The sequence below is a fragment of the Rhinolophus hipposideros genome (assembly GCF_964194185.1).
Source record: "Rhinolophus hipposideros genome assembly, chromosome: 25".
Classification (NCBI taxonomy): Eukaryota; Metazoa; Chordata; class Mammalia; order Chiroptera; family Rhinolophidae; genus Rhinolophus; species Rhinolophus hipposideros.
In genome coordinates, this window is record NC_138071.1 from 25,812,543 (window position 1) to 25,840,352 (window position 27,810).

The 27,810-nt window shown below is 45.1% G+C and overlaps 1 protein-coding gene across 2 annotated transcripts in view; it reads left to right on the forward strand.

Annotated features, from left to right (window-relative positions):
* Positions 1–27,810, forward strand: part of CNTNAP2 (contactin associated protein 2) — a 1,518,236-nt gene that overhangs the window by 1,450,557 nt on the left and 39,869 nt on the right. Inside the window, exon 1 of one of the 2 annotated variants that reach the window (XM_081038749.1) lies at positions 12,057–12,199. The exons of the other annotated variant lie outside the window; for it this stretch is intronic. The gene's annotated coding sequence lies outside the window, so the exon portion shown is untranslated. Of the gene's footprint in view, positions 1–12,056; positions 12,200–27,810 lie in introns of those variants that run through there. 2 annotated transcript variants of the gene reach the window in all.

The following is a 27,810-nucleotide window of genomic DNA, read 5'->3' on the forward strand; positions in this document are numbered from 1 at the left end:
CATTCCCTTCGGCTCTAAGACATTTCTCTTTCTTTTTTTTTTTAGGTTTATTGGGGTGATAATTGTTAGTAAAGTTACATAGATTTCAGGTGTCCAATTCTGTATTACATCATCTATATACCACACTGTGTGTTCACCACCCAGAGTCAGTTCTCCTTCCATCACCGTATATTTGATGCCCTTTACCCTCATCTACCACCCTCCTCCCCGCTTACCCTCTGGTAACAACTAAACTATCGTCTGTTCTAGGATTTTTCTTTGAATTAATTTCCAGGGACAATTTCTTCTCTTCCATTTTCTATGCTTTCTTTCCAGAACCTATGAGTGTGTTCAGATATCAGACCCTGTGAACCAATCCTCTAATTTTCTTATTTTTTTCTCTCACTTGTTCAATTTCTTTGTCTGTTGTTTCCCATAAATCTTGAGAGATGACCTCAAATTGCATTTCAAAATTTCTTGATGAGTTTTTCATTTGTCATTAATTTCCAAAAGCTCCAATTTTTGTTCTTTGAATGTTCCTTTTGTAAATCATCTGTTCTTATTTCATGAAAGCAATACATTGCCTCTCTGAGAACATTAATAACACTTTTCTTCTCAATATTCTCTCCCTACTCAACCTCTCTTTTCTTCAAGTAGCTGTCTTTGTTTGTTTGTTTGTTTGTTTGTTTGTATTCTTCCCCCTTTGGCCTTCTCCTATGTTTGAGACATTTCCTCAAATTTAAGAGTGAGGCACTGAAAATGTGAATGGAAGTTCTGTGCACACAAATGGGACCTGTCCCCTGTGGGCTCCCCTGTCTGAGCTGTTTTACTGGGGAGCCTGGGGCAGACATCAGCATTGCTGAGTGTTTCCTCTCAGGTGAATCAGAAGTTCCATCTGGCTTCCATCGTTCTCACCACTGAGGAGAAAGAGGGCTGTGGAGCTGTGTGTGAACTTTGACTTCTTATCCCTGTTTTCAGTACAGAACTCTTGCCTTCCCAATGCCAGGAGTCCCCCAGTGGAGAGACTCTCAAGTGATCCCTGTATTCAAATCTTGAGTCTTCTGCCGGAATGAAGGAAGGGCAATTTCCTGGTGCAGAGACCCAGGGATTTAACTGTTCTTCACCAATTTCCAATGGATTCTTCCTTTTCTGCTTCATATCCACACCCATGTCTGGTGATAACTCTTTCCATCAGCTACTTTAAATCGGGTTGCCTCTCCGTTCTCTCCACCAAGGCTTGTTTCCGTTTGCTTGGATATACTGCCACTCCAGAAGGTTCCATTGTTATTCAGCTACTAGAATGTCATTGTCATCTCTTTCTCCACTCTTTGTCCTTATGTTTTCATATATAATATTTACCATTTTACTCTTCTTTTTGTAGCATTTAGGGAGAAAGTAGAGGTTCATTTTTAACTGCAGGCAGCTTCTGGCACTTATATTTTAGAGGTAGTTAGAAGTATACAGAAAAGACATGTTTAAAATATTCCGATTTTTAAAACTAGAGTTATGCCATTATTTTTAATTTGTTTTTTGAATGGATTAAATGGTCACTTAAGGAATTTACAAAGAATTTTTTTCAAAGAGTAAGGTTTGGCTATTAAAACTAATTTCATGTTTTAACACTACGTGGTTTTTCTTTCTTCTCCAACAATGAATTTTCTTCTTGTTTTAAGAAGGACGTTCAGGAGAGAATGTAAAATTATATATAGCTGCATATGAATTATCTGTCAGAGGATTACATATAAATACTTTATAAAATTAATATATGTTCACTGTAAGAAACTCGGAAAAGACAAAAGGCATAAGAGCAACTTTTAAGTTAAGATTAAAAATCAACTAGAGTCTCAACAATCACCGAAAGCTTAACCGCATGTTATACATTCATGACTAAGAACTAATGGACCTACACATTTGTATCGTTTTTAAATCAACATTTTTTTAAATGGGTCCGATTTTAAAAGTTTGGTAGATGCCTAGATTTTCTAAAAGACTTCTGCTCTATGAAGGGAAACATTGCGGTAATGGGTTTAAGTGTATTTATTCTCTAAGCGTATTTGTGTGTTGAATTGTAGGCCTGTCGTATATAGTTCAGACTCAGCCCCACACACAGGTGTCAGCCGCGGTTGCCTTCACAGCCATCCATGCTTCCATCCCCCGGCTTCCGTTGCCTTCAGGCTTTACGTTGGGAAATTATTTTATTTGACGTGCCACCTTCAGTTGAGACGAAAAGGTTGTTCATCGCTCTGGTTACTGACAGAATAGTAGCAGGCACTGACAATCAGAAAATGCATGGATTACATCTTTTTCTATATTTTAAACCTGTTATTTTTCCAGCCTTGTTAAATGCCTTGATAAAGCACCATTCTTGGAATTTGGGGTTTTTCCTGTGCTTGGGTTTTGTAAGCCCTGCTTTGCCTACCACCAAACCAAATTCAGTACAGACATTTACGTGCACAAAGTATTCTTTCAACAACATACACCTTCTGAAAGCAATGTCGAGGCCAAACTATATTCACAGTTATGATTTGCACTTCCTTTTAGCAAACATGTGCTGAGATCCTGCCTCTTGGCTGACATAGTACCTGTTATTCTCTCTAAGCATTCTTCTTAATGCAAGAAGAAAATTCATCATCAGGGCAGGAAGGAAGCGCAGGTAGGAAAAATAGATGGCAAGAATACAGCAGAAACCCAGCCTCGAGAAGCCAGGGTCTTACGGATAAGGAAGTGGATAGAGACCTATAGAGAACAACTGAGGTTAGACCGGGAAAGCTGGTCATTCGCCTACAGGAAGACTGGGTCCGATTCAGAGCATGGCCAGCAGCCAAGACAGTCCCTAAGCCCAAGGTCATAACTGGTACCAGACTCTGGGATGGAATTAAACATCCGGGTGGCATTCCATGGGGCTGTGAGGATTTCCGAGGTAGAAAACTAGTTAGGTGCAGGTGGTACCCACACAGTTCCTACTTACACTTATTTTATGCAGAGTTCTAATAGAAATCATTATCTGGTTTCCTAGCCCTTGCCAGAGCCAACAGAAATTAGAAGAATGTTCTGGGTGGAATATTACAGGCAGGCATCTCAACTACGGAACAAACAGGTGGCTATGTGCTTATCAGCAAAAGAAGAGATAAATGGTAAGATCTGAGAAGTCAAAAATCCCATATAATCTCATTTTACAGAAGAACCTAAATAGCTCTGTAGGCACCAGTCTGTATATTATCAAAGAGTCAATCAAGAAAAGACAGTTGCTATTCACTTTAAGGCAGCAAATAAACAAAAATTGGGGGTAGGTGTTCCCACACAAAATAAATTTGGTGCTTGAGGCTGCCATCCTTTAAAGGAGGGAACCATTTGTGTAGACTAGTTCTGCTCTGTGTTTTTTTTTCTTGAAGCCATGATGAGGTTATTAAACCTCTCCATAGATCCCAAAAAGTCACATGGTTGCCTTCTCTTTCCCTGAGAATGAGGAACAGCAATTTAAAAACATGCTGTGACTATTCTGATGGTGGGCACCTATAAATAAAAATCGGCCTTATCAAGGTCAACTGCAATTCTGTTACTGATCTTCGCATCAAAGCCATGTTAGAGCCCACCGGAGTTTCGTACCAATGGACATGTTAAAGCACACGTTTGCTTCAGCAATAAAGAAATTCTTGGTTTCCCTGAGCTCATTTCTAAATTCATCCTCATCCAAGGGGATAGATAACAAAACTGCTTCTTTGGTCTTTTCAGCAAAGTCCCATTCAGACCCTTTGGCTTTTGGAATGCTTTCCTTGAGAATGGTTGAGATAGCCCCTCCTCCGAGAGTCTCTCTCTTGGAATCAGTAGTTGTTTGCAGAGTTATCAATTTCAGTGAAAGATACCTGAGCTAGTTGGCTCACATTCCACTTTCTTCAAACTGCCACAAAGATCTACTCCCCACTGTGAACTCACCTGCCGTCACCTGCTGATGGCTTTACCCTCCTCCTTCCCATTCTCATTTCATTATCGATGTAAGTGTTCACGCCCTTCACTGTGTTAAATATGACAGGTGTTAATGAACAGAACCATCTGTGTAGCTCCTGTGATTTTTCTTCTAATGAATCTAGTGATAGGCTAAGCATGTGGAAAGGGGACAGCAACTGTCTGGAGGCATCTGAGAAAACAAAAGCGAATGGGGCGTGAGTCAGATTGTTCGGTGAATCTGAAAGGGCCACAAACTTCCTACACTGGTTTGGGTGTTCCTACCTAGGTGTTGGGGGCCTCGAGACCCTGGATAGTCCCCCCCCTACCCAAAAGCATTCAGATGAGGCTCATTTATAAAGCAGATAGTGTGTGGCCTGTAAATTGGAAGAATACCATTAACCTTTGCAAATGTGCTCCGTGGTCCGAATGGGTAATTGCATATTTCCTTCCATTAGGAATTACAACCTCATCAAGATTCTACAGCCCACTCTAGAGTTTGAGTCTCCCCATGACAAGAGGGATTTATTCCGAGAGGGGAAAGAGGGAAAGAGGAAGGTGGCTTTCTTTCTCTGGAGCAGAATGGTCAGGAAAGAACAGATCAGAGCATAAAAGCTCTCTCTGTTAACTCAATGCAATTCTGGCCTACGTTTTCCAACTTATCAGTAATCAAAACATGAGGAAAGGAACTATAGCCTCTTCTTGTGAAAGATTTATTTTAATAACTGCCTAATAACACGCTGCTTTTGATTGCATTATAGGCTATTCCTGAAGAATTTGTTGTCTAAGACGCTATTTGTCAGTGTAGGCTATTTGTCGATGAATGGAGAGACTGATGAATCGACTATTAACATAGATAAGAAAGCATATTGATTAAGTTGGCTTTATTTAGTAATACACCAGACAGCAGCAATGCACGGAAAATACACTCTGCAATGAAGAACTGCATTTTCCTTTATATCCCATTAAGATTCCTGCGTATTTTACTCTGGCAAAATAGACCGTGGATACGATGAAAAGATCATCATGTTGTGATTATATGTCTTTACCACCAAAGTGAAGTAGAGGGAAATTTTTATAACTTTCTCAGTGTGAAGATAATGATGATCTCAAAACCCTTTGTCTTTTCAGTATCTCCAGTTCATTTCATCTCTCGAAAGCCCTGTAAGTAGAATCGGTTCTGCTGGGTGGAACTGCATTGTGATTGGGTATGTAGATGACCACACTCTCCTTCCTTCTGGAGAAGGCAGCCCCATTACCTGACTTCCCCATCCCAAGCTTTCGTATCAAATGCTGCTACATTCAAGTTGCTAATGGCCTTGCTGCCCTCCTGACGCCTGCTGACCAATGGCCATGGTTTGGGAGACCACGTTCACACCTTGTGGAGTGGACAGGCCTCATTCTCTCCAGATTTTTTTTTTGTTTTGGTTCGTCTGTTTTCTTATTGTCCTCAGCACTGCAGTACGTGAAGTGGCAGGTAGCGATGTACCCAAGGTGAAGAGCCAAGATCTAAGAAATAATTGTTAGGTGTCTATTCTACACCACGGTTGTGCTGGACCCTGAAATGACAACAGAGCTGAATCAGACGTGCTGACTGTCGTTCAAGCCCTTAGACTAAAACATAGGCAACAAATAATTTACTACCTGTTAGACATCCAGAAGGATTTGTTTTAACAACTTCTTAGTAAGGTGATGCATTATAAACTATTTCTGGAGAATTTATCCAAGACTCTACTTGTCAAGGTAGGCTCTTTGCCAATGAGTGGAGAGGCTGATGGACTGGCAGGTTACACGATATGTACGCTTTCAGAGTAAAGAAGGGATTCTTCTAAAGGAGGAGCTTCCAGATGAGGGACCCACTCAAACAAAGGCACCAACACAGAAAACCAGAGGCGGGCAAGTAGCAAGTGTGAGTGTCTGTAGATGGCACACGTGATGTGGAGTCATTGAGTCAGAGCACGAAGGCTAAGGCCCAGGTTAAGGAATCTAGACTCAGACTTGGCCCAGCCAGGCCCCTCCCTCCCTCCCAGGGCCCTCGTCTTCCTTCCAGGCTGGAGCAGGAGCTTAACTGACTTCTGTTCCCCATCTCCATCTCCTGCCTCAGGAATCCATGATGGCAGGGCACATTCTGTCTGTGCCCTTCATCCTCCCCAGTGCCACTCCTGTGTCCACAGTTTCTACGGAGCTGAGCACCAGGGACTCCCCGTATAAGAAAGGGAGACCGGAATGAACAATCCGCACGCTTCATTGGGGTGAGGGGGTGCAAAGTCTGGAGACAGGAGACAGGCGAGATGGAGAAAATTGCTCTAGGAGTTGAGGCAAATCCAGGGCCCTTACGTTTTAAAATATGCATGTGAAAAGATCACATTTTACCTGGTGATCATGACAAGTTAAGAGAAAAGAAAAGAAAAACATCCTGTAAACATTGGGTTCAACCGACTAATCATCATCACTAGTATAATTATTTTTTAATTGCACAACTATTGCATAGCATTAAATACATGTGTAGTTAAGACATGTAAGGTTTATTCACTTGTGACACAAAATTCCAGTGTTTGTTTGTTTCACCTTCATCTTTTATTCTTCGGATGACATGACATCATAGGCTGCTTTGCTCACAATTACGGGAAACATTGTGAAAAGGGAGCCCAGAAAGAAAAGGATCATTTGCTTGGTTAGGGCAGGGGCCTCTGGCTGTTGCAGAAAAGTGTCTCAGTTTGTTTTGTGAACATCTTGATCCAGAGCAAGGCCTTTCTGAACCCCCACAGTTTTCATCGCTGTGGCAATAGATTATAAATTAGACTTAGCTAGTCGCAAAGCAGTGATGTGTTCTGGATACTAAGACAGACTAAGGCTCCCTGCTAAGTAAGAAAAATTTCACAAATTATTATCAATCAGACGTTGAAATAGACTCCAGGGGAAGAGAAAGAAGCAACATTGTTCATGTCACTTAAAATTAAACCAGGCCATCAATTTGCCTGCCTCTTAGGCTGTTGGTCCTTTTTTGAGTGATGCTTCTGAGGTCAATATTAGAAACGGGGGGAGGAGAAGTCAAACAGTTCATCGGGACAATTGTTTTCCTATCAATCTGCAGAAAAAGAAATGAGGTTCAAGGCAAGTATGAAATAGGATCGCGGAACCTCCTACACGTGCCCTTGTAAAATGGCGTGCGTGTGGACTTCTGACACAGAATTGCAATGAAATTATCAAAGTCGTTGAGGAAACAGTGTGTGTTTATAGGAATCTGATAAACTTGGGTGGAAATTCCGGCTCTGCTACCTATTGGCTTTTTGTTCTTGTGTGTCTGCATCCATAAAATGAGGAATAATGACAGCCCCACTTCATCGAGCTGTTGAAAAAGTTAAACAAAATAAAGTACGTGATGCTTTGCATACCTAGAACAGCATATAGTAAGGTTCAGTGCGCTCCATGGGGCATGGGTTGTGTCTGCTTAGCTCATTCTGTACCCCAGGAGTGACCAGGTGCATGGCACGTGACAGACGCCCCATAAATACTGGTTACATGGATTAATTAGTGAGTGGTAACCAATCCGATATTATTATTTTACATTCTGTGATGTTTCAATGGCTGTGCAATACTCCATTATATAGACGTCATTTCCTTAACCTTATAGCTCTGTGATTTCATGTGTGTTCAGTATTTTGTTACGCACGTCTCTGAGATTGGCATCTCTCCCTCCACATAGCTTCATTTGGAGGAAGGGGGCTTCCTAGCATGGCAGGAGGATAGTCCACACAAATCTGAAAAATGAATCTTTGGGCATCATAAAGATAAAGGCTCTGCAGTGACCCTCTAAAATGAAGTTAGAATGTTGGAGCTAGAGCAGACCTGGGTTCCAAATTCTTCACCTGAGCCATAGAGTCTGCCTTGGGGAGAAAGCAACAGTTAACGCCAGGTCTTGGATGAGAATCCAGTCCCAACTCCTAGTCCAAATAATCTTGCTCTAGACCAGTATTTTTATGTATCGGCGTGTATGTATGTGTATGTGTGCAGTACGTGTATGTGTGTTCATATTTTGGGTTTATGCTGTCCTCTAGGGGCACAGCTGATGGTACTGACCACGCATGTCTTTAGCCTGCATTTGACCCAGATCACAGAAGCTTAGAATTCAGGCCGTCACATCCCTCATGTTTCAGTTGAGCTTAAGTGCCTGGGAAGACTTTATAGAACATTTGGGTGACTTTTCCTACTGTGCACATTTGAACAGAGGGCATGAGATGAGCTCAGGCTGTCACTATGAAAAGGCTGACACGTTCACTGTCCGAAAACCCTGCATAGGATCACCCACCTGGAAGAATTTGACATGAATCCCAGAAATTCAGTTCAGTGATGTCACTGAGTTCGCCAGACTAAGGGAAAGTGATTTCTATTGAGAAGGTTGTAAAAATATTGGCCCCAACAGAAAAAGACATCCATGCAACTAGATCTGATGCCTCGAAGTCAGGCCTCAGCCCCTCGGAGGGCCTCTCCCTGCAGAAATTTGTGGTTATCTGGTTTTCCAGTCCATTACGTACAGAGGAAAGATACGTCCTCGAGAGAGGGTTGTTCCAGCATTCCAAGTGTTTGCTCGAGTTTTTATAATGTTCATAAAATGAGCTTAGTGACCCACGCAATGACCCAACATTCAGAAAACGTGGAGCGTACATTCCCATTCAACTGAATTTCGGTGACATGACCGCGGTCATCATTCTTACTTAGCAGAGATTCCACTTTGATCCGAGCTGTGCCTGGCTCAGGATTCAGGCATGTCTGGAGAACGGCAGGCTGTGGGATCAAGGAATCTGTTTCCCTGAGGGATCCCTGGGTCTCTTAGGAAGGAACTCATTCAAGGGAAGAGAGGTCAAGATAAGAAGCACAGTGCATCATTGGGCCTGAGGGCCCATGGGTGTGAGGTGCAGGGTGGTGACTGTCAATCCAGAGGCCTACCCGTGACTCATTCTCAGGAAATGGCTACCAGCAGACTTGCTGCAGATAACTTGGCCTAACAGAAGAGCCGCACCTTCGTAAGAAGCCCTGGAGAGGTGGGAAACGGACTGTCCCAGGTCCGAGAGAGCCCGCACAGGTGGGCCTACAGTTCTGTAGTTAGAAGGAAAACTGCAGCGGCGTCCGCAGACCACAGGCTGCACTGCAGAGAGCACCCAGGCTGAGGGAGTCAATGCCAGCACCAAGGCCACGAACGCTGGCACTGCCGTGATGTTCCAGGAGGGAGCAGTTAGTAGGACCTTTGTACCAGAGGGGAGTACTGGCCGCCCAGAGCACTGCCTAGGAACCCCAGCAATTGTTAGGGAGACTTTGGGAGTGTGGGGAGAAAGGAGCTCCTAAAACCACTTCCAGGAAAACGCTGCTTTGTGGATATGGAAGCTCTTGCTTTACACGCAGGCCAGGGTCTGCCGGCGTCCCTCTCCCTAGCATTTGTCTTTGAGGTAGAACTGTTCACAGGCAGATGAGGCACCAGGAGCCAGAGGCGTCAGCACTCAGCCAGATTCCCTCTCAGCTGCATTGTGTCCGGAGGAAATAGAAGCATGACTAAGCTGATTTGTATTCCGCCAACCAAGGGAAAATATAATTAACACAGCAGCTAGACTCAGCAAAGCCCATGGGAACATCCAAGAAGGAAAGGGCTCCCACAGCTCAAGGTGATGTCAGAGAAAAGAAACGTCCACCCTTCTCTAATCCCCAGCGTGTCCCTCTGTCTCTCGTGCCTACAGTTCAATAAAGGGAAAAGACAATGAAACTGAGGGCAGCCGAGCCTATGAAAAGAACCTGGCACCTCCGCAGTCACAGTGGGGAATTGGACCCTGCTTCTTCATATCAGCTGATTTGTGCAGCTCTGAGAGCACCCAGACACCAGGAAGGGGTGAGACCAGTTGCTGTATCACGTATACACCTAGCTTGTGATTACGTGTCCAGAGACAAAAGCTCAGGCAGACAACCCTCCAAGAACTGAAATGTGAAGGCTGGTATCAGCCTTGAGCCCATTCCCCAACTAACAGCCTCCTGGAAGAAATGCAAAAGAAAACTGCCTTCTAAGCCATCTAATTGACCCTCTCTTTCCCTCTGGTGACTCATAGTTATATTTAGACACTATTTGCTAAGTTTTACAGATTTTTATTTACTTACCATTACCTGTAGCCTTTTCTACTGTGGTATTCCCTAAAGTCTTCATTTTACCTTTTTTTTTTTTTTCATGACTTTAACAAATTAATGCTCGGCTTCTCCTACCTTGAAACTCCTTTATCTTTCATGTAGCCGTCAAAACTAAGGCGTGGGCAGGTGGCTACCTTGCTCTCTCCCTCCCTCGCTACTTGCCCACATGTATTTATATCTATCTTCCTGCACTTATTACGTCTGTATAGTCAGGTATTGTTAAATTGTTTGGTTTAAATATCTGCTTTTCATGATGGGACTAGATTCGTTTATTCATTCATTCTCCATAAACTTAAAAGAATATTGATGTTGGATTTGATTCCAGTGTTAGAATGGTCTCTGATTAGTTCTCATTTCACCGAGTTAACAAAAAGCTTTTAAACTTGATTCATTTCATCTTTAGGATGGCTAAAACATGTTTGTTTTGTGTGTTTGTTTACACATACAGTAAAATTCACCCTTTTTAGTGTACAGTTCAGTGAGTTTTGACAAACACATATATTCAGGTAATCAACACCCGGATCAATGTACAGAACAATTCTGGGTGAAACCCCCACATTTTACTTATGCCTTGTGATCTGCTCTCAGCCTCTGGGAGCCGCAGATCTGCTTTCTGTCCCTACAATTTTGCCTTTTCCCCAATGTCATTTCTCATAGAAATGGAGACGTCCAACACGTTGGCTACAGGATTTTGAAAGATCATTTATTTAAACAAATACTGGAGAAAGGGCTGCCTCTTCTTAACTTTTTGGTGTCTGCCTCTTAGAATCTGTTAGGACTGTATCATCTCGGGGATCGTAACCCTTCCTACAACACACGTGATCTGATAGAAAGTCACAATGAAGCAGGCGCTTCATTTGGTGATCATGGACTAGCAGACCCTTTGTCAATGTGAAGTTGCAGCTTTCTAATTTTCCCGGCCGTGGCCAGAACTGTTCGTCCCCCTGCCGACCCTCCCACCTCACCGACTACTACTCTTTGCACACTCCTGAGTCTGATATGGCCAATAATCGGAGGGAGGGGGACCATTCCTGCTGCCTGACCAGGAGGCAGCAGTGGTACCAAGGCTTCAGCAGCTACACCTTGAGCTGAGTGACATCACCCGCCTCTTTCCTACCACTCCTACCTTCCCTTTCTTCGGGAAGCAACACGTAAGTAGAAGAAAACTAGTTGATTTATAGGATGTCAGAGTATTAAGATGCTCCTGGAAAGTGTGGGATGATTTAGCCCTTCCCAAAGGAGAGCAGAGGAGAAAGTGGAAGCAGAAAATCAAACCAGCAGGTAGGGTTTTAATACAGTCAGAACTTGAGGAGCCCCCTGCTCCAAGAGTGCCGAAGATGGACCTGCGATGGGGAGTCACCACGCCAGGCTTGAGCAAGACTGAGAGGCAAGACAAGGTCACTCGGAATTCAGGGGAAATCAGCAAACATTATATTTATTTTTCCAAACCCCAGAGTTACCAAATGTTCCTCAGAAACAATCCCTACTGGACCATCTCTGTTTGTCTTTTCCTGCCTATATATAGCGGCCAACACAGCCACCCGTTCCTTGCTAATCCCGTGATTAAGCCCATCCACAACAAGAATAGGCATCATTTTCATGGAATAAATAAATAAATGTGAAAAAAGTTTCTCCCCCCCCCCCAAAAAAAAAACAGGCTCCCAAAGCCCTACTTGAAGACTGGCAGTCTGCAACCCAGACAGCCTGGGAGCTTGAAGCCCAATATCAGAAGAGTCAGGCTCGCTCGTGTGCTGTGGGGATTGCCAACGGGTGCGAGGCTACAAGTAAATTACATTAAAAAACAAACAAACAAGCAAAGAATTCCAGTCCGTGTCTTGGGCCTTTCCTTGAATTCTGTTGCTGTCTCCGTGCCCTCCAATCTGTGCCACCGGCCCCAGGCTCCACTCCGTGTTTTCCACCCTCCCTTCACCTGCAGCTCAGTAGCCCAGGCTCAGGTCCCACAATCTGGGGCTGAAAGCAGCCGACCGGAGTGCCAGCAGCGGCGACAAAGGACGGTCCTAGTGGGTTCTGAAGTCTGACTCGGCCAGTGGGAACCCCACGTGCATCACCAAAGCGAGGGGCACACCTGAGCCGGGGCGGATTGCAGAAGGCAAGTATTGCCCACTGGAGGCTTGCTACTTTGGATGCTGAATTCCTGGTAGGGTGCGCTGCGCCTGCCCTCCTCCCGGAGGGGCAAGAGAAAGCGAGTGGGAGAGAGTGGAAGTGCAAGTGCTAAGCTGGGTGCTATCACCAGGGTTTAACACCCCTCCAGGCAGTGCTTTGCTACAGGGAGTTTGATTCTTGGTCTGGGCTCTGCAAGCTGGGTGTGCTTTGGAGCAGGGTAACCCTGGGACCCAATCACTTAGAGTGCTTGGGGTTGCTTGTCCTGCGCCCTCCAGGGTCCCTGGCCCGGGAACAGGTAAAGGAAAATTAGGAAAATGTGGTAGAGTATTGCTTTGTGCCATGTGTGTGTATGTGTGTGTGTGACCGCAAAGCTGAGATTTGCGTGGTGTGAACTGTTAAATGTGTTCATAGGATTTCCAAGACTTGTTGAAAGAGGAAGGAGGGCTTCCCTTTTAATTTTGAACAAATGAGTATGTTTTTATCACCAAGTTAATTATAACCAAGTTTTTATAACCAAGCTAATAAATAGTATATAATGCTTTCCATGAGGATAAACACTTATATGTACAAGGACACACACACACACACACACACACACACCCCAACTGGAAAGTATCACCAAAAAGAAGCATGCTTTCACGCTTCTGCAAAATAAATTATACCCTACATAAAGTAGAATAATTAATAATTTGGGAAAAGATAAAAGATAGAGGTTTCTTGAATCGTTATGGTAAATTTAAAGTAATTGGTTCTGTTTCTTTCTTTTTTTTTTTTTTTAAGGAGTAAAAAGAGCATCAAATTGCCTGTTTGCTTTTCCTCTTTTGAAACACAGCATAGTGTTTGATTGTCCCTGAGAAGGCTTTCATGTTCCACCCTTGCGCTTGGCAGACTGCTCCCAGGACCTGCTGATCCCCTAGTGGGCATGGTAACCACTAGCAGTCAGTAAATAGAATCGATTCTTGCTTTTCTTTGCATAATACCCAATCATCACCATTAGCACCTCAGAAGTGTACCGTCTTCTGAATTTGTGTCGTGTCTTCCCACATTTCCTATTGATTTACGTCATTAGCAATTGAAAGGAAACTCTTCTTTTGATTCAGAAGCCAAAGAACTAAGGCAGCCCGTGGATTCTCTCAGGTTATTTATGCAGAGGATCCTCTACCCAACCTATGCTGTGTGTTTCATGGGTTGAGGGGGGAAAGAGAACAAGAAGTCAAACTGCTGCTTCTCCAGGTTTGTCTTTACTTTCTCCAGAACCAGAGAATTACACAATCCTTTATAAAGTTAGAAGGGAACTTGGAGCTCCTCTAGTGCGAGTAAGTCCATCTCAGTAGCCAGCCCTCAGCTGGCAGTTTCCTCTTGCGGTCGTCTGCAATGCCAAGGTCTGGATTCTGACCCACGGTTAGTGCTGCCCTAGGAAGTTAGGGCATATGAATATATCACACGCAGTCTGTTCTGACTGAAGAAATACCGTGGTGGCCAGTCAAAATCTGCAATAACACCACTCTAACCTGGGAAAGGCTCATTCCTCGTGTCCTCTTCAATTCCGCTATAAAATATCTCTTGCCAGACCACACCTGCTCATGTGCAATGTTCAGGGTGGAAGTTCCCTACGTGTAATCTATTCAGGAGGGGTTTCTTTGTTTTTAAATTAATATCAGAGCTAGCTACATAGACCCAGTCCATAACAGTGTGTTTGAAAGACTTTCTTTTATGTGTAGCTGCTGGCTGTTTTATTTGAATCCCGAGGCTGCTGAAAATGAGTAACAGAACTAAGAATGGCATCCATTTCTCTAAAGTCTGTTGTGTTCCACCAACTATACTAGGGGCTCTACTCATATTGTCCCAATTAATTCTCACCATGTACATTCTTGAGAGTTATCTAATATTATCCCCACCTTACAGATCAGAAAACTGAGGCCTCAGAAAGGTGAAGTTACTAGCCTAGCACCACTCACCTTCTAAGTGTGGCATGGGAGCCAGGTCTGTCTGACTCCTAAGTTCAGGATCTCTCTGTAGGACTCTATTGCTCTCACCTTCACGTTTCAAGGCTTCTGAGAACAAGATAAATTTTAGATAAGTGTGGCCTTCCTGTCCTCTCACTAGTGAAGGGGTGTGCAACAGTTCAGACAAAATGCACTAGAATCATAGGAAACCAAAGTAGACTGACAACTAATTGCTGACTCCCCCAAAACCATAGTCCACATTCTGCCCAATCTCTAATTTCTTAGTGAGAGATGGGGATGGACGGGAAGAAGGAAGAGAAGGAGAGTGAGTGCCCCTATGGCCCCCAGAAATGGGAATCCTTCTCTTCCAGACGCCTCAGGTTACACCAGCCCAGTGGAGTTAAAAGGGGAGCAAGGGATTGAGTGAGCAGTACATCTGAAAGGGAAAAGTGTTTCATGTTTTTCATTTCTTCTCCTTGTTTGAATCAACCAAGCCTAGAGCTATTTCCGTGAGAGAAGTTGGGACCCCATGGAGAGGCCTTTGCAATATCCCTTAAACTACTCGGCTTCTGTGGTTTATCATGTCTTCAAACCCTTCTCACTGCCAGGCTTTGAAGAGGACAATACAAACACACAATCTTCATCCTTAATAAGAAGTCAGAAATGACAACGATTCAGCTCCTCTCATCATTTTAAAAGTCTGTATGATTGATAAAATTCTGGAGCAGATCATCCAATAGGTGATATGTGAGGATATAGAGAATGATATAACTGTTATATCCCAACATGAGTTCTCCAGAAGCAAGCTACACCACACTGACCATGTTTCTTTTTTGTGACAAGGGGATGCTTGAGACCAGGGACTCCTAACTCAGGACTGTATTCCGATCAGGAGTTGTTGCTTATCTGCCAGGAACTGCACAGCCCCCAGGGCGGTCAGACGGTGCTACAGCTAATTGATCACAATCTAATTATACCTCTCCATGGCCCTGGGTGGGTGGTGTCCCAGGGCAAACGTCAGAAAGCCCCGTCCAATGGTCTTGATTTAGTGTTTCTTAATTTCAGCAAAACATTTGACACAGTCTGCCATGGTATATTTTCTCACTTATTCAACAAATATTCATCAAATGTATATTATGTGCCAAGCCTGGTGTCCGTGTTTATGACTGAAGGAGATTACAAGTTTAGTTGCTAGCAGGGAGAGCAAAACCAAGTCAAACATTGATTGCCTGAAATTCTCTTTGGAGCAAAGCAGGTAGTTGGTTAAATCATTCGTTCCCGTGTGTCCTGGTCTCTCGGGGTGCACTGTGCTCCCCAGTCACTCAGGTCTCTGCTCAGAGAGTCCTCTGACCACCCTCTCTATAAAACCTTGCCCACTCGTTTTTTATTCCCTTGTGTTTCTCTTTGTCACACTTTTCATTACTAGCAGTTATCTTAGAGGTGTATTCGCGCTGTCAGTTGCCTATGGCCTGTCTCTGTAGGCTGTGGTGTGAAGCCGGACTGGCCTTTGTCCCTGGCTGTTCACCTGTTTGTCAGTGACAATTGTTTCCATTCCTGCTCATCGCATTTCCAGATGATGGAAAGTTAGGAGGGATAGCTGACATGGTGAATAAGAGAATCAAAATTCATTATACTAGCATATGCGAAAGCATGGTAATCATTGGAAAAGTGTAATTAAATGTAAGTTATTCTTTGAAGTGGCTATAAATCGGAGCCAAAACCAATAAAACGAAGGTTAAATACTAGCTCATGCATTTAGGTTGAAAAAAAAATCAATTGCACAAGTTCAAGATGAAGAAGATTAGGAGGGCAGCACTGCACACGGGGAATTAGCCAGAAGCGGTTGTCGAGCTGCCGTGGTAAATGGGTGGCCAAGCTGTCCCCGGGCATTTGGGGATTGTCATCCAGTTAGGGGCACCATGTTGTGACGTGGATTTGCCGAATCAGAAAGTGGTCAGAAGAGGGAGACTCAGTCAGAGGACAGCAGTGAGCATTGGGGGCGTTTAGCATGAGGAAGACGGGGCTGAGGAGAAGGGGGCTGCCTTTGACCCCCTGCCCGGAGCTCACGTGGGGAAGGAGAGCTTGTGGCATGTGTTGAGGGCTCAGGTCGAGCCTCTGGGTCCTAGGGGGTAGACCTGCATTCAGGATAAGGGGATGGCTGGAGCCCAGAGCCCAGCCTGTAACCTGGTGAAGACCAAGCTCAGTGTCACTACAGATGTTTAAAGAGAAGCTCGACAGCCACGGGACCAGAGGGAAGCTGTGCGAGCTCAGCCAACTGGTCTTCATTGTTCCAACTCTTAACAGGACCCGTCCGTTCCAACTTCAGTGTTTTCATTCCTTTCACATGGATCCGTTTCCTACCTGCTCTGACATTTGACTGAAATGTTACTTGGCTTCCTCTGTGTGAAAGTGCTTTGAATCTGCTAGGCTTGAGGATGTCTGCTCTTGCTCAGTCAGTGATTCCCCACTCCCATCCCCTTCCTGCAGTATCTCCCCTTCTCAATCACCCACCTGCCCTTTCTGCTCTCAGTCACCCACCCCCTGCTTCCAGCCACTGGTCCGAGTGTACCTGGGCAGAGGTGTACGATGTGTTCTGGATAACCTAGCCCTTCTACTAGAAACCAAGGGTCAGTTCGCCAATCCAGCATCCTTACCTTTATATTTAAAGGGAACACATTATTAGTAAGGCATACATCTTCCCCCCCCCAAAAAAAAAAATAAGGTATTTTCCTGCATTATTCGTGGATGTTTTTGTAGGACACATAAAAATATGTCTATTGGGCAGTGTTCCATCATTCCGTTTGGCTCTACTTCTCTCCGGGGTACCTCCTGTTCTACCACAGAGGGATTCGAAATAAGTACAACGAGCTCATCTCCCTGTAAGACAAGCAAGGCCCTAGCCCAGGAAATGACTACACTGTGGGACAGAATAGCACAGCTCCTAACATTGCGGGACAGCAGAACGACACAACAGCCCCGGGCACTCTTTTTTTTGTTTGTGAACTCCTTCAAGGCAAAGATAGCCTTACCGCATAAGGTAGAAGTAGATAATGAACGCTTACTGGCTGGTGAAATGATCTCATTTCAATAAGTATGAACAGCTTCCATCACACAGAAGTTGGGTGGGTAAACTAATGTGATACGTGATTTCTCATCTGATTGTGACCTAAATTTGTGAATGTCAGTCTGTAATATTTTCTAATTAGAGACTGAGAAAATGACTGATAAAAATCCAACCACTGGATATATAGCCCTTCACAAAGCATCTTTGGCCTGTAAACCCCACATCAATCCTTGGAGGTAGATATTAGTTTTGTCCTTATTCATGCACCCTTCCTTTGCTGCTGCCTTCCAAGGTAAGTGCCAGGTTCTGTGCTGAGTGCTGGGTCTCAATCCGTGAAGAAAGATTTAGAGTCCCTGCTTTCATGGAATTGACTTTCTGGTGAGAGAAAACAAGCAAGAATAAATGAATACATGAATGCTTTCCATCTTTCACTACGAAAGTAAAACCAGTAGGAGGATAGAGAATGATCAAGAAGGTAAGATATTTAGAAAGGGTCCTCCAGGGAGGTTTTGGAGGATCCAGAAATAGGGAAAGGGGGGCCCAGCTCAGAGGGACAGCAGGAGCAAAGGCCCTGGGGTCTCCTGAAAAGAAGGAAATCAGGTGTGGCTGCCATGGTGAAGAGGAGGAGGAGGAGAAAAGTAGAAGCCGGCGTCAGAGAGGAGGCAGCGACCAGTCTGTAGAGGGCCTGTGGGCCTTGGCAGACAGTTCCTGTGGGAAGTCACTGGAGGGTTTTTGGCCTCCATGTAATGGACTGTGGGGAGAGCACGAGTGGAGGCAAAGAGGCCAGCTGGAGGCACAGCAGGAATCCAGTTGGGAGATATGCTGGCTTAGACTAGATGGTAATTCATGGAGATGGGCAAAAGTGGGCCAATTCCTGATGTGCTTTGGAGGTACAGCTGCTAGTACCTGCTGATGGATTAGACTCAGGGAATGTGGGAAAGAGAGGTCCAGATCCTCAATCCATGTGTTGAAACTGAGGTTCAAAGAGATGAAGGAACTTTTATCCAAGGCCACAAAGCTGTATGTGGCAGGGCCAGGATGCTGGTTCAGCTCTCTGATTCCAGAACTACAATGCTTACTTCTCATTCTTGCATAATGACACGAGATTTGCATTAGAAGGGGATGAATGAGCGTTAAGTCCTATTAACTCCTTGGTCTTGACGCAATGTGTTTTGTTTGTTTGTTTGAGGCTTTGTGTAGTGGACAGTGTGTGACATCCATCCAACTAATCGGTCAATGTATAGTTCCTTGCAACCAGTCCTGTGTTCTTTTGGAGTCGATATGTAGTCTCTGACAGTAGGTGTTTGTAACCACAAAATGCACTTCAGCTGAATTCTTTTCAGAGGTTCTCTTATTTTCAGAAGCAACATTTCCTAGTGAAATCATAAATTATTAGAGGGGCGGCAAGCAACCGCTCAAGTCCATCGCTTGTAAGCGCTCTCGTTGCTCTAAGGTGTTCCGCGGTTTGATTCAACAGGCCTCAGCAGACACGCTGTTCTTTAAAATCTCCCTGTGAGCAGCAAATGCTGTCAGTTCTGATCTTTATTCTTCAGCTGATTTGTCAGGTGATTCAGAAAGAGTCCTTTCACCTCTGAACTGATTGACGTGTCCCCGGCCATTTTATAGATCTAAGAACTGAAAAACAAGAACCAAAGAAAACATAAAAATGTGGACCCCGCTGCCAGTGGCTACACTCGTTCGTTTATTCCGTAAACACGACGTTCCCAGCACATACCAGGTGCTGGTCTGGGCGTTGGAGGGCAGCAGGCCTGAGGGGGCACCCCTCAATCCTAGCCTTCCTCCTGAATCACACAGGACCAGTTAAGCTTCTTTACCTTTCCCCTTCTTTACCTTTCTCCAAAGCCACCTGCCCTGTATGTCAGGCCATTCTATCTGTTCCCTTCAGAACGGGACTGGCCAGATTCTGAGGGTAGATAAAGTGATTTTGAGGGATGGTAACTCAACTTGGATGAAATGTGGTCTAAAAGCAGTGCTGCTTAATTCTGAATGCAAATGCTGGTAAAGGCCCCTTGGGAGAGAGCCCTGGCTGCCTGCTCGGGGACCCACGGTCAGCAGGGCCGGCACCCAGCGATTGTGGGGGGCCGTTTTCCAGCCCATTAGGTAAAATGTGATTCCTCTGAAAATGCCCGCTGAAGTGATGGCCCTCAGAGAGTGCTGAGGGTGGGAGATGGGAGGACTGGAAATGGAAGAGAGGGAGTCAATGAGGATTTCATTAAACAGACTACAGATCCGCTTTTATATGGTCATAGATTCATATTTGCAAAACTATGGATTCCAGAATGATGCTTACCCCCAGGAAACTGGAAACTGAGGCTGGCATGTTACTCCATGGCCTGTGAAGCACTCCCTTTTGTCTCTGAAGGGACCTTGAAAAAATGGGAGGGCAGGGGAGAGCACTTACTATAGAAAAACATCTCCTATGAATCATCATTATCTGATAAGATTTTTAAGCCAAGACTACTGTTCTATAAATTTTCTTACACAAATGGCAGGACTATTAGAAATCTCAAATAGATTTTCAGGAGACTTCCACCAGGGTGAGAGTTCTTTTAAGTAATTTTCCAGGGGTGAGTCTATAGACACACACACACACACACACACACACACACACACACACACACATACACACAACACAACACAACACAACATGCGAACACACAAATATCAGGAAGTGAAAAGGAAATTTCTACAAACTTCCAACTTAAATGTTCCACGTCTTGGTGGCAATGATTGTTACATAGGTGTATCTATTTGGCAAAACTGTATCCTTAAAATAAGTGGATTTATTGAGTGCCCATTATACCTCACTGAGCTTGATTTCAAAAGTAAAAAAGCAAACCCCAAATTTTCAATCTTATATCCCATTAATATTTCCGTGTCCATCTCTAGCTTCTGGTGTTTTTATTACCAAGGATTTTGAATACGATCAGAATAATTACAGCCATTGTCAAAAGCTTCCTGTATTGGGACTAACGTTTAGCCAGAAAATCAACCTTTACCCCTAAATTCGTGTTATTTTAAGAGAAACAAATACATGTCTCTGAATAACACACTTGTACAGCACACAGCTGGCTTGTCCAACTTGAAAACTCAGATAAACCCCAGGAATCAAACCTTTCAGTGGCAGGCCTTAGCAGGTATGGGAACTAATCAAGGAGCCTGATATATTTTTTGATGAACTGAAAAAACCCTGTTTTAAGCCTGTCAAACACATATTAGCGTCCCATCTTTTGAAGCAACTATTAGGTCCAAGTATTTCTTTTCTGTCATTTTTTTCTGGTTCCTTTCGATAACCAGGCCCATCTTTCATTCTTTGAGCTGCTTCCCTAGAAGAATCGTTGATGTGGCCAACGTTTTGTAGCTCTGCTGGGATTTATACACCTTCCTGAACGTGGCCTGGGGAAGTCATTCTGGGCAGCCCTCAGACTGCTGGTCCAGTCGAGGGTGTGCTGGGTGTCAAAACAGAGCCCACTCAGGCCTGTAGGAGATGGCCTGCTTCTTCCACGGCCCGCCCAGGTCTCCCCAGCTGTGCTCACGAGTCCACGAGCAGAGGGGGCTGGCTGCCTGTGACCAAAGCCAGGCCAGGAGCGGTGAGCGGAAGTCGGAGGAGGCAGGGCGTCCTCTCCCTTTCCTAAGCCACCTCCCTTTCCTGGGACAGCTTCCCCAGCAGAGCCTTTGACCACCTCTCCAAAGCAGAGACACACCTGTTTTGAACAAAGCCCCCCTTTCATCCTATGTTCTTGATGGTCCCGTTCTTACTCACGCCCCCAGAGTCGCCGGTGCCCGTGGCTAGTGAAAAATTCACTTTCCCAACTTGGACACACGCTAACAAATTCCCAGCCTGGACTCTGAGCGCCCCTGGCTCCAGCCCTCACGTGGGGTTCAGACGGCCCTCCATGTGGAGGGTGGGGTACCGTTACTGCCAAAACCAACCCAAAGAAAACCCTCAAAGGTGATTAAACAGAGGGAAGCTTGGCCTTGAACGAGACATACGGAAAGCATTCAGCTTCGTGCACTCACTGAAACGTAGAAAGTTAGCAGATGTTGTTGTTTTTGTCCTGAGGGTTAATGATGACCCTGACAGATAAAGCGAACCCACTTTCTCCAGACGTCAGACCCCGCGGCTCTGTGAGGGCCCTCACTGCCCAGGCCCTCTGATGGCCTTTCCACATTCATCGCGTTCAGAGGTTTAACTGCAAATTTATCTCAACTGGCGGCTTTTTTTCTCTCTCGTCCATTCTAAGTGTTAATAGTTTGCCAAGTTGACTTTATGCACGTGATGTCTGATTTGTTATACCCCCGCTCCAGTACTCTTCCTGTGCTGAGAAATCAGCCTGTTGTCAGTCTCTGTGTATCAATCTGCTAGGTATTCAAGGACTCTAAATCCAGGGTAGGATATGAAATAAGCCAGGACAGACGCCGCCCCCTGTGTGAGCACTAATAGTAGATACTCGGATGGAGATGTTATGGGTCCCCCTGGTGTTCCCTGGAGCCATAAATCAACATCGGTCTATCTGGAGTCCTGTCACTTTTCCTCCAGAAGAATGTTGCGTAATTTGGAAACAAAGCTGTACAATTAGAGGGGAACAGAATCCCCCACAGAGCTGTCTGTGTCACTGAGGGGAGACACGCTCCGTGCCACGCTGGTCATCGGCGTGAACATCGTTGTTGTAGCTTTGGGAACTTAGGTCTCTGAGAATCAGCGACAGGTGTGGGTAACAGTGGCTCAGCCATCGGCAATCCGTGTGACAAGTTACTTAACAGAGCTACACCTTGGTTTCCTCATCTATAAATTGGAAGTATTCATACCTACCACTCTTCATTTTGAAAGGATAATTATGTGCATATGTGGTTACACGCACACGTAAGAATATAAGGATATTTGTATTTTACTAGCCTTCAGAGCTTTGACTTTTGAAATTTTTTTTCCCATTGAAACACAGCATCAATTTTCCTCAGTGTGCATTTTTTTCCCTTTTCCTTGGCACATGGTCTTTCCACTCACTCATAAAATCAGCCAAAAATGACTGGGAAGGGAAAGAATTATACCATACTAAAACGCGTCACGTGCACTCCAACTGACCAGGCTTTCTTCCACCTTTGAGTCCCAGACGGTGACAGTCGCTGAGAGTTCCACCCACAGCATGACTGACACAGAGAGAAAGCTCTGGTTCCCATGGCCATGCTGCCGGTGAGTGGCTCCCGAGTGCTGGCTGCCTCCTGACTGAATTCCAGCTTAGGCAGGATCCAAGAGGTGACCAAACACTAACGCATCCTTGAGGAAACGACTGTTAAAGAAGCGGTATCCTTTATTATACTGACTGACATGTATCACCATTTCTTCCTATTCGCCAAACCATAGCAGATGGAAAACAAGAGTGTCAGAAGTCTGTTCATGTACAAGTGAACAGTGTGGTCACCCCCTGCTCTCTGCCCCCTTTTCCTATTAGACCCTCACCCCACACACACTCAGGTGGTTGTGCCTGCTGGTCCCTGGCTCCCCACTTTCTGTGTCCTCTCCAATCTGTCTTGCTCACCAATGCAAGACTGACCTGATGTACACACATCTCTGATTACATGTTTTCATGCCCGTAACTTTTATGTTACACGCATGTTACCAGAATTTAGAAAAAAAGTCTTCAGAGATGCTGTGATGCTTCCCACAACGAGTAGAAACGGATTTGGACCATGAGGCCCTCATCCCCCCAGGACAGCTTCCCAGCTTTACCCAGTGTCGCTCCAGGGCCCCACACACACCCCGTTGGTTTCCTTGTTGTAGGATATGCCCACCCCTCTCTCCCACCTCCTTCCCTTTTCACCCCGCACCCTGGTTCGGGATCATTTCCGCTGTCACCTCTGCGGGCTTCCCTTCGTCCTCTTTGCCCCAGTCTAAATCTGTATGTAGCCTCCCCGCTGAATGTGCCACCGGCTGTTATCTCATTTTGCCTTGGCTAGTACGTCTTCTTGACGACGAGATCCCTGCGGGCGATGTGGTCTGCCTGTTTCTGTCTGTCACACAGTGCCAGGCGCGGGGTCTTTTATCTGCAAAGTATTCGTACATCTTCCGGATTTCAGCTACACATTAGTGTGCACACGTAAGAAGTGTGAGTAAGTGCATGCATATGGAATCAAAATGATTATTGTTCACGTGTCGATGTTCACATGTAAAAAAATCAAAATCAGACAAGCAGGAAATTGTATAAATGGGAAACCCACGTCTCCTTCACTCAGGACCTGTGGCGTCCAGGTTCTAGATGCTCTACTATGTGATGAAAACATAGCTAAGAGACACGCTGCCTTCTTTGGGAAGCTTCAGTCCAGTGGGGGAGAAGAACCTGCCGTCACGTAAATGTAACAAGCCCGGTGACTCCTGACCGACTGCTCTGGGGAGGCCAAACAGGGTGCGTGCGACTCAGCCTGGAGCTGATTCAAGGTGGCTGTGCTGCTGGGTGAAGGGACAAGCAGACGTGGCTGGAAGGACAGGCAGGGGTCAGAACATGGAGGGTCTTATTGGTCATTTTGAGAAGCACGTTCTCTCTGTGAGAAGCAGCCATTGAAGGGGAATGAGAGGATTCGATCTGAGTTTCAGAAGCACTGCTCAGAGGGCAAGATGGAGAATGAAATGGGGAGAGGAAAGCACGATGGCAGGCAGTCAGGAGGCTACCTGCGAATTAGGCAAGAAGAGACAGTCTTCCATGACAATGGGAGAGAGGGGAGTATTTGAGAACTTGGAGACTGAGTGCATGCAAAGGGGCTGCTCTCCGGTGATAGGGGATGACTGGCCTGTCCCCTCCCCCCCAGGAGTCTCCCCCACTCACTAGGGTGTCCAGGCTGCACCTCTACACTGCCCCCACCTCTTGTAATTAGTCAGCTTTCAAGCAGGTGACCAGGAATGCGTTAGAGAAGAGCGGTTAAGATCAGAGTAACCGAAGGGGTAAGATACTTAACTTCCACAGGCCTGTTTCCTCTGTAAAATGAGAAGGAAGTAATAACAGCACCTATTTCACAGATTTGCTACAAGAATTAAAGAAGTTAATGCATGTAAATTGTTTGGCACAGGTCCTGCATAGAACACGTGCTCCAGATGTCAATTATTATTATTGTTGTTGCTGTTGTTGTTTTGCTTATTGATGAGGAAGGAGGAGAAAAATATGAGAGGGCTCCTCAGCTCTTCGAGAATTCTTACTACAGTTGCAACAGGGGCAAAGCCTCCCTCCTTAAATATAAATAGGGACACTTCTCAGTTGAGATGAAGATTCTATACTAAATTTGAAGAAAATATTTTGTCTTTCCAGAGGAAGATCTGGAAATTCCAATCTTGTGTCAAGAATGACTTGCATCATCCACTCTGTGTGTTTGTACCATTCACCTAAGAGTTATCCTCAGAATTTAGAAATTAAAGGTACAGGCAGTTGCATTGTAGAGGGAAAAATTGCTAGAGAGATGGAATGTGTAAGCAATCCTCTGAAAGTTTCCTACGAGGAACGTTTGTCTTTTCTTTTGGAAGGCCCTTCAGAAAACTCATTCACCAGGGCAGTTTCAACCTCTTAGGGATATGTTTTGGTGTCTCAGGTTGTCTGTTTTGCTGTATGAATTTTAACAGTTCCACTCTCTAAATTGTCTGCAGAGAAAATGTTTCTCACTGCCCTGGGGTACGTTGGACATTGTCTCTACAGGAAATCGTCTCCATTGTTGGTTGTATGTGTTTAGTTAGGACACTCAGGTGCAGACACACCACCTTTAGCATCCCCAGGACTTTAAAGGATTTGTGGTTGGCTCCTTAATTGAGGGCTTTTCTCCAGATGTGAAAACCACAATAAAATTTCTTCGCGAAAGGAATCTTCAGCCGCGGTGACCTCTGTTCCAGGAGCTTCTAGGAGAATCCTTAGGACTCCGTCAAAGCGGTGGCAAATTCTGCAGTTCAGCAGCCATGGGCTGGCAGGACTGATGGACAGAGAACTGCATGCAATGTGAAGCATAAGGATGGGCTGAACTACAATGCAATGAAAACAGTACAACAAGCGATGACCCCCAGCTGTCTGCTCTGAAATAAACACATGGATCCCAGGACCCATCTGGCCCAATGTCATGTTCTCCAACTCAAATTAAACATTCCGGGCCTGCAGACTCTAAGGTATAGAGAAAAGGCAGAAGCGGGGAGAGGGAAAGAAGAAGGAAAAGGCATTTGGAGACCCCCAAGTGTTTGGGAGATTAAGAGAACAGGCCCGAAGCAATAGAAGAAACCATTCCTCCAAACCAAGAGTCTAGAGAACAGCCGCCACTCAACTCCACAGAAAGGGCGCCCACCTGGAGATAGGAGGTGGCGATCCCAACACAACAGGAGAACATTAACAAACCTGTTCTGTTAGCTCCCCTTCTGTGTAAGATTTCTCCGCTCAGAAGAAATAAACAGGGTTTGCATGGAAGGACTTGGTGGAGCGGGAGCCCCAAATTTACAGGAGAAGTAACTCCAGAGAACACCAGAACGATTCCGTTCTTGGTTCCAATATTTGTGAGGGGGGGAAAAAAACATTTTTATTAGCTTGTAAAGAGCTTAAAATTTTATTAGGTAAATTTAGATGAGCAAAAAGAAGCACGTTAATCCCGTTTTCTGTAACAGGCCTCATCTTGTTCTGAGGCCCTCATATGTTCTTGGTTGGGGCTGGGGAGTGATGTATACTTGTGCTGAAAGTGAACTATCTCATTTGAAAAATGTTTCTTTTAGGTTAATTCTGTTTCTCTGAGGCGCAGACTTCATCTCTCCCCATCCTGTCTCCTTCCCGGGAAGTACACAGGCTGGGATGACACAGTTTTCGGGGTCGGACTTAGCTTCCTAGGGCTCTGGAATAAGGTGCCACAAACTAGGTGGTTGAAACAACAGAAATGTATTCTCTCCCGGCTCTGGAGACCAGAAGTCTGACATCGTGCTGTCAGGAGGGTTGGCTCCTTCTTGGGAACTTGGGGAGAAACTGTTCTTTCCTGGCTTCTGGTCTTTGCTGGCAATCTTTGGTGTTCCTTGGCTTGTGGCAACCTAAATCTTTCATCTCTGCCTCCATCCTCACATGGCCCCCTCCCCATGTGCATTTGCGTCTCTTCTCTTCTTATAAGGACACCAGTCATTGGATGTGAGCCCACTCTAATCATCTAGGACCTCATCTTCAATGGATGACATCTGCAAAGACCCTATTTCCGAATAGGTCACATTCACAGGTACCAGGGGTTGGAATTTCAACATAACGTTTTAGGGGACCCAACTCAACCCCCAGCAGGGGTTCTCATAGGTCTCTGCTGTGGTTGTTGGTCTGGTCTGATTGCTACACTTGTGTATGCTGAGGTGCTGACGTTTGGGCGAATGTCATACTGTGGGTTACTAAAGGTCCTTGTCCCACGATTTCCCTGCAGTCTTTAAGTGCCCCATCCCAAGCCTCTGTCAGCTCACTGTCCCTCCAGCCTCATCCCTGCTGCAGACCAGGGAGGCTGTCTCACCAGGAGGACCCCACCCCCTCCCACCATGCTCATGTGCCAAATGGAATGCAAAGCTGCTAACTGGAAGCTTGAAAGTCCACCAGTCTACACCTGGGCGAGCAGGATCCACCCTCACTCCAGCCCCTAGTTTCAGCCTTTGAGGAGAAGCCAGGACACATGTGTAGGTGTTCCCTCCAGGCTTTTGTACCCGCTGTTCCTTCTGTCTCTGACGCTTTTCCCAGATAAGTACATGGCTCCCCGGAAGCTGACTCCATTGTACTTCCTCAGCAGTGGCCTTCCCTGATCATCCCAGCTACAATAGTCTCTCCCCTCTCACTCCATCCCTGTCCCTGCTATAATTTTCTTAGTGAAGTATCACTTCAGAGCAGTGGGCTCTTCCCCCGAGGAAAGGAATAATGCTCAGCTGCTTTTTGAGCTCACCCTAAAGAATTAGCCTTCTCACCTTCCACTGATTCATTCAGCCATTAATTCACACAACAAAAATAATATTACTGCCCAGCACATTGTCAGAATATACAATGTTACATGAGATTAAATTATAGTCCATGAAGGGAGGAACTCTTTTTCAGTACTGAACCCCCACCACCTAGTATACAGTGGTTACTCAATAAATCCGTATATGAACGAATGAAGACTCCGTGAGAAAGTTGATCTGTGTTAAGACTTTTCACCTCAATCTTGCGATAAAATAAGAAAGCACAGTTTCTCCCGGGAATCTGGCCCAAGGCCAAACATTGAAAAGAAGTTGTATAGATGACAGCATTGTGGCTAAAGAAATGTCATCTTTCAAAGAAGATGAAAAAAAAAAAAAAAAGAAGATGACTCATTTACTTTTAAAATGGCTCACCAATTTTTAAATGCTGGTGGGGGTAAAGATGCTTTTCAGGAGGGAGAGAGCATCAAGTGGTTTGTGATTTCTAGCTACTTGCAGAAAGGCAGCCATGTTATAGAGTCTAGTAGCATGGCTTTTACTCCCCCTTTGTAAGAAAGACAGAGGCAAATGGCCAAAAAGAAAGGTGGTTGCAAGTCCTTGTTCAAAATGCGAAACTCAGGGGCACTTTACAGCTTTCTCCACGGCCT